The 12,129-nt window shown below is 39.1% G+C and overlaps 1 long non-coding RNA gene across 1 annotated transcript; it reads right to left on the bottom strand.

Annotated features, from left to right (window-relative positions):
* Window positions 1–3,527: 3,527 nt before the first annotated feature.
* Window positions 3,528–10,783, bottom strand: LOC142410088 (uncharacterized). The gene is made up of 3 exons (XR_012775835.1): window positions 10,357–10,783; window positions 7,830–8,699; window positions 3,528–3,923 (listed from the first exon to the last, which is right to left on the bottom strand). It is a non-coding gene; the product is annotated as an uncharacterized LOC142410088 (long non-coding RNA).
* Between the last annotated feature and the right edge of the window lie 1,346 nt (window positions 10,784–12,129).

Raw genomic sequence — 12,129 nt, 5'->3', positions numbered from 1 at the left:
TGTATTACAGATAGAAAATTGGAATTACTGAACGACAAGCTCTTTGTGCTGGCTGTATTTGGACGTGCTAAGGAAATCAGGTTCTTAGTAGAAAGTAACCTTACCTGGTAATTATTTCCAATCATTGGTAATAAGTATGTTCCTAATTGCCTCCTCTCCGGAAAAGCACAGAATGAAAGGAAGATTGAGTTGCCTGTTCTGGAGGAGGGACAGAGGTAACTGCCAGGACTCATGCCTAGTGTTATAGGCTAAGAAAAGTTTCTGAGTGCTGGCCGTGGGTTAGGGGAGACCTCTGGAAATCTAGTTCAGCCTCTGATACTGCCTGACCTTGAAAAAACTGTTTTTCTTGTCTGTTCCCAACTGTGAAATGGATCCTGAAAAGCATTTGGTCAAGCTGCCTATAGTCCGATGCACAATCCCTCCTTTACCCAGCGAATTGCTATTGAATTTTAGTTATGCTGGGAGTGTATGATTTATGCCATTATGGCATACAGCGATGAACTGCTTTGGGATATGACTGAACCAGCGTGGCTTTTGCAAAGGTATGTGTTTGTTTATCTAGCTCCGTGGTGACATTCTCATAATTTCAAAATATACTTAACTTTTAGCAATAACAAAAGTTTTCATGTTTGTGTGTACCTGAGGCTAATATAACATTACCAGCCTAATCTTGCAAGATCATAAAAATCTGAGTGTTAATGATAATATTAAAAAGAAGCAAAAAGTAGTTTAAATAGCTTGGCAAGGCTTTGACTGAGCCTGCATTTGAGTGGAGAATTCCTGGCCCTATACTCCTACCGCTAAACCTCACTTAAAGATAAGAAATGACATATATTCACAAAATGTGTTCAGACACAAACTATTCTGCTTGAGAGCCTGAATAACTGGTTTTGCCACACACTGAAATGTGCGCTCAGGTGACAGGATGCTTTAAGTCACAGCTGGCACGCTCCCGGCCGTCTTTGGAGGCTACTGCAGCCACCTCCACGTTGCCCCATGGCTTGGGACATGCCTTCGAGATTTTGTGGAGAGAACCATGGGGTTTTTTAACTTTTAACTTTAAAGGAGGGAATGGTTAGTGTGCTACTCAAAGGAGATTTAATTGAAGTGAGATTTGGTGGTGGCTGACCAGCCAGAAACACATCTAAAATACAAATCAAGTGATTTTACGTGTAAACTTCGTTTCCCAGCAACTCCCGAGTCTGTCCAGTTCCCCAAATATAAAATTTGCTTTCTAATGTGTTAACTTTCACATGTTTAAAGGTAGGCAGTTGCACAAGGTTTACAGTAACAGAACCATATAAAGAATTGAAAGCACTTCATTTAGCTATTTGGGTCTGTATTAACTTTCTGATTAAACAGCTGTGTCTTTTTTGACTAGGGCCAGACCTAACTATCACTGCTACTTTCTTCTGTTGCAGAAACATAAATTGACATTTGATTAGGACCTATTCTGCCCTCAGCATGTGTTGATTTCTTTGTATTTCTAAGTGGTATGCCCCATCTGCTCTGTTTAAGCAGAAGTAGGGAACTTGTACTGTTAAAATAAAAGCAAATCAAACCCTTTGCGCATTATCAAATTTAGCCTTTTTAATTTTGTGACACTGTATAGGTCTCATCTTCCTTGTGCAATTTCTGTTAGAGTACAAATACAACTGTACAAACTAGTGGCCTCTTGTTGCTTTATGGCAAAGTACTTTCTGGAGCCTGAAATAAAAATTGTACATTCAAATGTATTAGAATTTAAACATCCTATTGCAGACACTTGGATCAGTCTGTCTTGCTGTTCTGGCAACATTTATTTTATTGTTTGGTATCAAATAGTGTCTCTGACAATATCTGTGGACGTATCTATATCTCCAACTAAAAACTTGCAGTTATGTGCTGTAGCAGAGATCAGGAAGATGTGTTCAAAGAGCGCTTCCATTGCAACCTAGTGTGAACTGATACCTCTTTCTCGCTCGCTTTTATGTGTGGTACCGTCTGGTGTGAGAACTGCCCAAAATAAAGGAACCTCCCTGCAGTGCAGAGCTGTTTGAGTTGCTCTTCTCTTAACGCCCATCCTTGTCACTGATGGTGAAGCATGGCCAGAAAAAGGGATGGAGCTGATGCACTATTGCTCTGTTGGTGTTTTAGTTTATCTCTGTTAGCCTGGAGGAGTTTAAAGATGTCTTATAACCTTTCCTGCTATCTCTCTTCTGAGTAATGCTGTGCAGTCCATATCCATAATTTAGGATGCAGTCTAGTGGTTTTCCTTATTTGTGGCTTCACCAGTAGGTCAAATTTATGGAATTTTTTTCTCATTAGAAGATTAAGTTTGTCTGCCATTTTTTGTCTACAAAGAGCCTTTCTGATTTCTGTCTGCCTTCAGCAGGGTCAGCTAGCAAAGCTTGCCGCCTTCTCAAGGTTGAAAATTTAAACTTTGCTGCCATACGTTGTCTGCGGGTTAAATAATGACTGTGCTGAGCTGATTAATAGTGAACATTCAGTTTCCTTATTGCTGATGAAAGGGCTGGAATACGTGTCCAAATCCCATTAGTGGAAATCTAGTCACTACTGAACTATGCAAGATTTTCAGAACTCGTGTAGTAAAAATGTACAAATATGAGGTACGAAAGAGGAAAAAAGAACTAATTTTATAAGCTGTTTCTGCACTATTGCAGTGTTTTAAACAAAAAAAGGCCATAATCTTTGCTGGTGCAAGGTTAAATAATTGTTACTTAACTTGTAGTTTGAAGGCACACGCAGTATCTATATAACATAGTAGTTACACATCTTACCTTAACAGTACCAAGGCTCTTAGAACCAATATACCTGCAAAAAAACAGACCTGCCACCAAGCTCTCAGTGATGGGACTGTGAATGGAGGCAAAATAAAAATGGTCCCTTCTCAGCTGCACTTCTTAGATGCTTGTATTTAGTGGTGCTCAGCTGCTTATAGGAGGTGTTGGGTGCTTGACTTTATCAGACCCTGTGCTGTTGAGACAACAGAATGAGCTGTTCTTTTACTCTCCTGTACCTATTGAAAGGTCCCATGTGAATAATTCATTCAGTCCTAAAGGAGTGCTGAACCCTTGTGCTTCACAGTGGTTATCCAGGAAGAGGAGGAAGGATTGTCCTGTTGTGAATGTTCTTAAGGATGCTCCAGCCAGTTCCTAACATCTTCATTGCTGTATCAAGACCTCAGGGTTGGGGCCCTAGATTAGCAATGTGTGGGGTTTTTTCCCCAGAAATATAAACATTACTGTTAAATGCAATTATTAGGGGATATTTAATATTCAATTACAAAGAAACTAGTTGAATTCCCTTAGTCTGAGGAAAAAAAAATAGAGGACAAAATTAGATATAAATTAGCAGGAATGGAAAAGATACTTGGTTGAGTTTAAGCTTTTGTATGCTCTTCTCAGTATACAGTAAGGAAAAAAGTGCCCATCAGAGGCATTTATTGTTTAGTTAATTTAAAAGCTGGCCACAATGTGCTGACTACAAAGTCCGCTTTACTGAATAGGTATTGGCAATGGCTTGTAGGTATGAAAAAAAGTATATTAATAACTCCATATTCTACTTTTTAACATGACCTTTATTCTGACGGTAACATTTTACAGATCGCATTCATTTGCAAAATAAACTTCTTCCTAGCAATAAGACTATGATAACTTTACTCTTATATGACTCAATTGCTACTGTGTTCTAATATGGCAGCTTGAAGAGTTGTGCATTGTAGATCAATGGCTCTTTCAGAAAACACCTTATTCTGCAGGAAGAGATGTACAATAGGAGAAAACAATGCATCCACCAAAAGTTACTGAACTCCCTATCGAATAGGGAGGGTGGGGCCAAAGACAGACCAGAAGGGAGATTTCATACAGCTCCTTTGTTCCATGAGGAGTCTTCCTCAACAACGGGAGTGTTTCAGTCAGCCTCTAAACAGTGACAACAGTGACAACATTGAGAAATATGATTAGGATGGAAAGTTGGTAGGTTTTTTTTTTTATTCCCCTCCCCCAGCAAAGCCCATTTTGCTAGCAACAAAAAAAACTAACTGGCATTCAGCCCAGGTATTTTAAATATTGGGATTAGCACACTGGGTTCACATTCCCATAGTTCCCTGCAGTTGATACCTTTCACTGGGCTATTGGTAATCACTGTTTTTTGTTTGCTTCTTCCACTTTAGCAGCTTTGTGGTTTGAGTGGCTGTTTTTATAGTATTAGTAACACACATGCCACTAGCCTGTCATTGTGGACGATTATTTCATATTCATGTATGCTTACTATCACCCCTTTACAGCCTGCTTGTCAGTTTTTAGGCAGGTAAATGTACTGTGCTGAATTGCAGAGAAAGGTACTGATACTAGGAAACAGCTCATGGTGACTTAATAGCTTAGAATAGTTTATAGTGGCAGGTGTAAGAGATAAAAGAAGAGTGTCATATTTACTGGTATTTGAAATTCTAGTGAGGGCCATAAAATCTGACCTAGGGCATCAGAACAGAAAGTAAGTTATTTTATCTTTTTTTTTTAAGCTTGGTACACCAAACATGGTAATATTTTGAAGTATGCTCATCTGCCTTCTGCTTTTATTGTCTTCAGATTCACCCAGTCATAACATTCTTTCCATTAAAACTAGAAACACAAACTGCTGATTACTCTGAGTAGGAAGTAGGAAAAAAAAAAAAACATATAAATATTGTGAGAACAGTTTGGAATACATTTGAATCCAGCCTGTTTTTTCTTAAACACTGAAACATATCTGGATAAAGTTTATGATAAATTAAGGGATTCAAAACTATTCCAGGGTAGGGGGTTGAGTTCCAAATTGGAGAACTGGAAGCATCAGACAGTTCTTATTAGAGCTGGGGAAATCTGATGTGCTCGGAAAAACCTCTGGTAGTCAAATTCAGGGCAACTGTATTGCCTTTGACTGAAAGTAGGGCCTGCATTAGGTCCTTATAATGATAGATTCAGTTCCTGAACGGCAATTCCATTTGTGCTTTCCCAAAATTGAAAGGGATTTTAAACAAATACTCTGGTTTTGGCTCATTTCTGTTGGAAAGGGCCCCTTACAAGATTTGTTGTCTTTGAGATCTCTCTGGTTGCACTGGAAAACATTTACAAACCATACTTCCTCACACTGGTACTTGAAAATGCAAAGGCAAGAGTTTTACTCTGCAAATAGGTATGTGTCTGACCCTCATTCCCCAGGTTGGGTAGATGTTATTTGTCATGACTTTTTAGAAATTTTTAGGCAACCAGGCACCTGTACGTTTGAAAGGAGCAGAGCAGATGCCTCTACTTTTTGTGGCTGTTCCATTCAGGCTATTTCCTCGTTATGCCAAGACTGTGCTGGCTCAACCTACCATTGTGTTAAACAGAACCTGTAATAATCCATTTAAAATATTACACATTTATCGCTCGGCTTAGATCAAAGGTGTATGGCTTCAAAGGCTCTAATTAAATTGTGATGATGTGGAATGCTGGCTTTATCTGTATAGGTTACAGACTGATGGTTGTGTGTTTTGTTTTGTTTTTTAAAAACCTATTGAGTTCAAGATTGCAAAAGTCTTGTAAGATGTTTCTCATCATTGCTGTTGATCAAAGTGTTAAAGTAAATCCAGCTTTTCCCATCAGATTCCTTCCTTTTTGCTAGCTAGAAACACTTAGTATATAAATTGTTCTGTTTAGCTATGTCATGGTATTGCTGTTCTTCCTTGCTGCCTCAGTCTTCCATCTCCCTCATTTGCTGTCCAAATTCCCATAGCTTCCTTTCTCCGACTTTACTAGTGCTGCAGTTTGTAAACCCCTTACGGAGATGCCACAGATGGGAAGTATGTCTGTTTCTAGTTCAACTTTGGATGTGAACTTCAAGCCATACTTAAAAGTCTGGAAACCATTTAGGTCAAAATGTGATGGTGTGCTGGAGTCCATACGATAACTTGAGCATTACCATGATACTGATATTCAGCCCAAATATTAAGCCCAAATATTTGGGCTTGAAGAACCATGGCTTCTTCAAGGATCTGGACTGAAATTAAACCTGGTTTAATGGTTTGCAAGGCTTCAATAGGTGATTTTTTTAGAGATGGTTAGGAACAGTGTGAGCTGGGCCAACATCCCCTAACACTTAAGGAGTAACAAAACTCTGAGTAGAACCTATTGATTTTACACAGCTCTGTTTAAATGCAACTAAAACTACTTTGTTCAGGAAAGTAGAGTTAATTATCATGTATCATCATAAGCTGTCTCTATAGATTGTCTATTAATTATCTTCCTAAGTACTGTTAATTTAGAGGGATGAGTAGTAAGGTTATTTCACTTGGGAAAAGGTAGATAGGCAGTGGAGTGGCACCCAATTAAGGCAGGTATAATTTTTATTTTGTAACGGAAATATCAGCAAAACAGAGGAATTAGTTGCAGCCAAATCCAGGGCAAACTGCTTTGCTATAAATGACCCTACTTCATTGAAAGGAACATGCTGAAGAATGAGGTCATTTGTGGCATTTTGACTCAGTCAAGCATGTTCTGCAAGAGAGAACAGTTCTGGGACAGTAGAGGTGTTTCCAGAAAGTAAGGTACCCAAGACTTCAGCTCTATAGTCTAATAATAATAATTGCTAATAAGCTCAGTATTGGGTGTTTTTTATGGTCAGCAATTTAGAAACCATGGTGAGGATAAAATGAGGATGGAAATACTAATTTCTGTAAACAAAATATAATTTTTCTACTTGATTTCATACTCTGCTATTTTCTCAGGGTCAGTGAAACTCTCCTGAATATAAAGGGACAAGAACTCTTTCCCCTATTCTTTTTTCCTTATGAGTAGTGAGGACCATATGTTCCACTTGCCTATGATCAATGAATCACCATTTGCTTCAGATTCCCTTGTAAAATGACATATTCATTTAAATCTTGTCTGTAAAAACTTAAAGTTCCAGTCTTGCAAACTTGCATGAGCAAGTAGTCAAGTGAACGGTCTTGTTTAATTCAGTGGAAATGCTCACATGCATTTTTTTGCATGATAAGCTGTGTTTTATTACAGTATACTCTATGCTTTGGCCAGTATAAATGTTTTGGTCGTATATATGTTTTGCAATTTTAAAATATAAATATTTTTATTTTTTCCAAAAAATTATATATTTATATATAAATATATATTTAATTTTTTTGCAAAAAGCTTCACTGATATTCAGAAATCTGGAAAGCAGATACTGCATAAATCACTGTTTCAGTATAAAGAGGGGGGAAGCAGATTTATTATAATTTTCTTCACAACATGTTTAAATTTGGTATGTATGGTCTTAAAAAGAGGATAAGTGAGAGCCAACTGCCTACAGAGAGCTTTCTCTTTTTTTTTTTTTTCCCCCCAGTCTTTTCTTTCAGTGCAGCCAAGTCATCTCTTGTAGTAAACTGCCGAGTCAATACATTTAAAAACTCACCAACTGTTTCTTATTTCTTTATAGTTAACTGATAAAGACCTGTTTAAGGGTTACACCCTTCCATATTTACAGTGCAAAGGCAAACATGGTTATAGGAAGCAATTACATTTAAAATTTACAGTGCGTATTATACAGTATCACAATATTCTTTTGGCATATTTAATTTAATTTGCGTGTGCGTGCAAATGTAGTGCTAGAAGCTGGAGAGCCGAGTTCACGATGACGGATACAGCAGGCTGCTGCCAAGCAGCTTCCTCATAGAACCTTCTCTCGGGCTTTCAATTGACCTAATCCTCGGTGCTCTTAGAATTAGGCAAGTCCTTCAGTCCCCTCTACTATTTCAAATTCTGGCTGCAGCAAGAAGCTGCTGTTTATTAACATGAAGAGATAAATCATACCAGAAATGGCACTCGCAGCCATGGGAAATAGTTCCTTTTCCCCCTTTATGTATTAGTGTCCCCTTTATCTCTCTGCGGGAATTCAGGAGATTCTTAGATGACTGCAGAGGAACACGGAGGGGTGCTGCAAGTTCCAGGTGCAGCGTGAGCTCTGAGCAGTCATGAGGGAGTTCTGCTGAAATAACAAGAACAAGCATCTGTAAAGTTTATAAAAAATACTCCATAAATGTATGTGATGGAATGGAAATGGTGTTTCTTCCAGCAGTTTTTAAAACATTCTGCAGAATTTAATAGATTTTAGATAGAACTGTCAGCGCAAATACATTTAGAGTAAGGTGATTTTTCTTTTTAGATCAAAATTATATCCATAATTCAGTGGCATATAAAAAGGTCTTTGAAAACTCTATTTTGGATTCCTAAAACTTGCATGTCAAAGATGAAATAATAAATATCTTGTGGTTTGGGTGTTTAATTGTAAACAGTCAAGAACCTTCACCCCATCGCGTCTCCTCGTTTCCTACTCTCTCATGGATGATGTTTGGCCAAAGCCAAAAGACAGTTCTAAATAGCGCTGTTTCCACGCTCCCTCTGTCTCCTCCTTTCACCTTTTGGATAACTTAAGAAAAAGCAGCTGTTGTAAAGGGTGACAAAACTCAAGAACTATCTCTGAGACAGGGCAGGATTAAACAATGTGGAAACATACAATTTCTGTTTAGGATGAATTGCTAAAGGGAGAACAGGAACCAGGATTATAGTTAAGGAAGAAATGTTTTGGGTTGTTTCCAATGGAAAAAATAGAAGATTGAATTTCAGGTCTTCTGCTGTCTTCTACCTTCTCATTTTTCTGTCTGGTTTCTTCTATCTTCTTACCTTTAAGATAAATATTACAGCAAATAAACTCATTTATAAAATATATCCAGGTCAATCGTTCTGTAGTTTCTCTTCCTATTGTTTTAAAACTAAATGGTAACCAATGCATATGAATTTTGAGACATGATCTTGCAGTGTATCTTAGGAACAATCTGAGGAAACCCACTAAATGGAAGCTGCTCAATCCAGATGGGCAAAAAAAGACATAATGTCTGGACTCAGGCTAGGCTTGGCCATGACACATGGGCTGAATTCTTCAGCCCTGTCAAGACTGAGGTCTTTGGTGAGTGTTGGTGCAGAACAGGATTTTGGATGATGGCATATGTCATATCCAAAGCTGAGGCATGAGTGACATTCAGGCACCAGCAGTAAGGTGACAGCTCAGGTTTCCAAGATTCCCACTCTGCTCTCATAAATTAACTCAAGGTCTGCTTGCAGTACTTACCTCTTTCCTGTGCATGACTCCCTTCTTTCCACTGGATTTCATGGGGAGCTGGTTACTCTAATAACCTTTATGCCTTTGAAGATCTCCCCCAACAATATTTATCTGATGTACGATCCATTCCAAGGGCATTATAAAATTTAACTTGACTGTCTTTAGGGCTTTTGAAACCCCTGGATTATAGAAAAGCTGGTAATTATCAATTGTTTTACTGTTAGCCCATTTGCAATTTTTTGCCTGGGCAAAGAGCAATATGTTTTTGCATTGCCTGTGGTTTCTGTTTGGAACAACAACCTTAGGCTGATTTTTAGGGATGTTACAGTAAAGGTCCAGATGTTTCTTAGAATGAGAACAAAATTACATTTGGTCGCCCACGTCAAAAATACTCTGATCATCTTATTTTGGTTCATTAAGTGTGCTGTAGCTTGAAGCTTGGATTGAATTTAGTATCTAAAATTTGGCAGGATTGTGGACTTCCTGTGAAAGATTCCCCTCCCCCCCGCCCCCATTCCTGTGAATGGAACATGTTTTTAAGTCTTGGGCAAAAAAACCCCCAAGTCATAATTTGGATGTGCTTATTAGAGATTTGTGATACTGCCATTAGTTTATTCCTTGAAGTATGCAAAATGTATTTGGACTCTTCAAGTCCAGAGCTGAATGGGACCTTCCTAGATCTAATTGCAGTCCTAGATTGCTGTGTCCCATGTTAAACATAGACAACTGTACAGGGAGATGTTATTTTCTTTGCTCTTAAAGAGTTGTTCCTGCACAATATAAAGGAACAAACCGATTGGACTGCAGATGGGACATAGAGACTGGGAATACAGGTGAAAACCAGAATCTGGATGTTAGTTTAACGGATTAGAGTTGCTACTAAGGAAAAGGAGCAATGTTTAATGGTAGGGCGTTGAAGGCTAAAACAATGTGGGCAAGAACAATATGATGAGAAACCAATGGGATAGCTGATAAGAAAGGTCTGAGGAAGGATGTGGGCTTGAAGAGAGAAGTAGGATTGCAATAGGGAGCCTGGTATCTGGGGACACTTGGATACAAAGGCTAAAGAGGAGCTAGGAGATGACACAAGGGGAAACAAGAAAGGGCATTGTGAGTGCAAAGAGAATTGGAGTTTTGCCAGGGTGAGGCTTCTGCATTTCTAAGTAAAAAGACTGGGACATGGATAAGGAGGAGAGGCAGAATGGAACTGGGGTACGATACCATTAGATGAGCTGATAAGTTTTGCGTTGAGCAATGCTCAGCAGTTATTCCCTTGATTGAGGAGCATCAAGATTTCAATTTCATGTCTTCAGTTTGCACTGGGCGTAGTTCTGCAGAAGGATCAAGCCCAGCCTTCCAAAAGCAGGAGCAACAGCAGGTGTAGGTAGGGACAGCCCTATTGCCGCTGGAACTGTGCTCATCTCTTTGAAACCAAAAGTTTCCCATTCAGCTGCAAATTGCATCTCAGTTGCAGAAACTTGCTTTGGCGAGAGAAGGTGATGATTTGCGTAATGGCTTGAGCTTGAAATGGATGAAGGGGGATCTTTCCATTCGGTTAACAATTGTAGGGGATACTCCCAGCATCTCTGGCTACTGCTCGCAAATGCAGAATGAAACTCCAGTGAGCCTGGCTGTTTGTGTGCCACTTCTGAGCTGAATCATCAGCATTAAAAACCACATTCAATGCTTTACTCAGAGTGCGCGTGGTATTTCTATAAGGGAAGTTACAGTCACACTGGGTGGAGAAACCTCCCTGTCTAGCTATGGGGATAGTGAATACAAGGAAATGCTTGCGGTTCTGGACATGATGGCATCTTTTGGTATTTCTCTGCTATTTTTTGCACTGATGCATTTCATTTGGCAGTTGAGGATTTCATAGCAAACACTCTGTTCCAATGTTTTATGTTTTGGAATGTTAATCGATATATATACTCCCCCCCCCCCCCCCCCCCCCGAATGTTTCTTTTTCTTGTGGAGGTAGAGCTGTATGTGAACTGCATACTGAGGGGGGCTGCTGCCCAACTGAGGCAGGCACACAGATGCTTTTAGTGTTCCTGAGCATCATGAGTGGGCTTTGGAAGTCACTCACAACCCCTCCTGTCCAAGATTAGAGTGCGCTTTCCTTTCCCCTCTCTTTAAACGTTGTGCAACATGCATGTGATGCCCAAAGTGTTTCTTAAGATTCAGATGAGGAAAATCATTATTTATTCTGATCAGCAGCCACATAGCTCTGGAGAACGGACAGTGCTCTACTTTACATTCTGCTACAATTGCCATCTCCTTTTTTCCCCATCCCAGCAGTTTCAGCTGAGGGTGAGAAATACTTGATGCCCACAGTCGCTCTTCATATTCTCTCTCTAATGAGACTTTTGGGATCTGTAAGGAATATTTTGTGGGACTCGGTAAGTGTAAGTTCCCATGTATTGTGATGAGAAGTGTATATTACTCAAATTTTTGTGGGCTTCATTGTATTGGCCTAAACTTTGACCCTGTACCACTGTGACCTAGCTTCCTGGCAACTTCTGAATCGAGGCCCTTTCATCCCAGCTGTGTGATAGATCCCAAGCAGGAGCATGGAGTAAATGTGGTTTCTTATTCATGAATTAAGTCTTAAATGAATTGAGCAACACTGGTGTATTGTAAAGGGCAAGGAAAGATTGAAAAGGTCTCTTTAGAGGACCAGTGCTGAAGGTATTTGGATTGAGACAGAATAACTTGGAAGAGTTACAGCTGGGCGGGTCAGTTTATTATTTCTTTAGATTTTTAAGGCCTCCTTTCACTTATTAATAAATTCTAGTCCGCTATCTTTACCTATCTAATTTTGAAGAAAAATAAAAATGATCTGTGGCATAATTCTCCTTTCTTTAGTCTTTGTTGATGAAAGGAGTGCTTACATGCAACTTAAATAATGAAGGCTTCCAATGTGCACTATTTATATTCCCTCTTGTCTGTACTTATGCTTTCATGAAAATGAAACTTGACCAAATATACTTT

The sequence above is a fragment of the Mycteria americana genome, chromosome 5 (genome assembly GCF_035582795.1).
Source record: "Mycteria americana isolate JAX WOST 10 ecotype Jacksonville Zoo and Gardens chromosome 5, USCA_MyAme_1.0, whole genome shotgun sequence".
Classification (NCBI taxonomy): Eukaryota; Metazoa; Chordata; class Aves; order Ciconiiformes; family Ciconiidae; genus Mycteria; species Mycteria americana.
The sequence above is the reverse complement of the archived record's forward strand: the minus strand, read 5'-3'. Positions and strand labels throughout refer to the sequence as shown.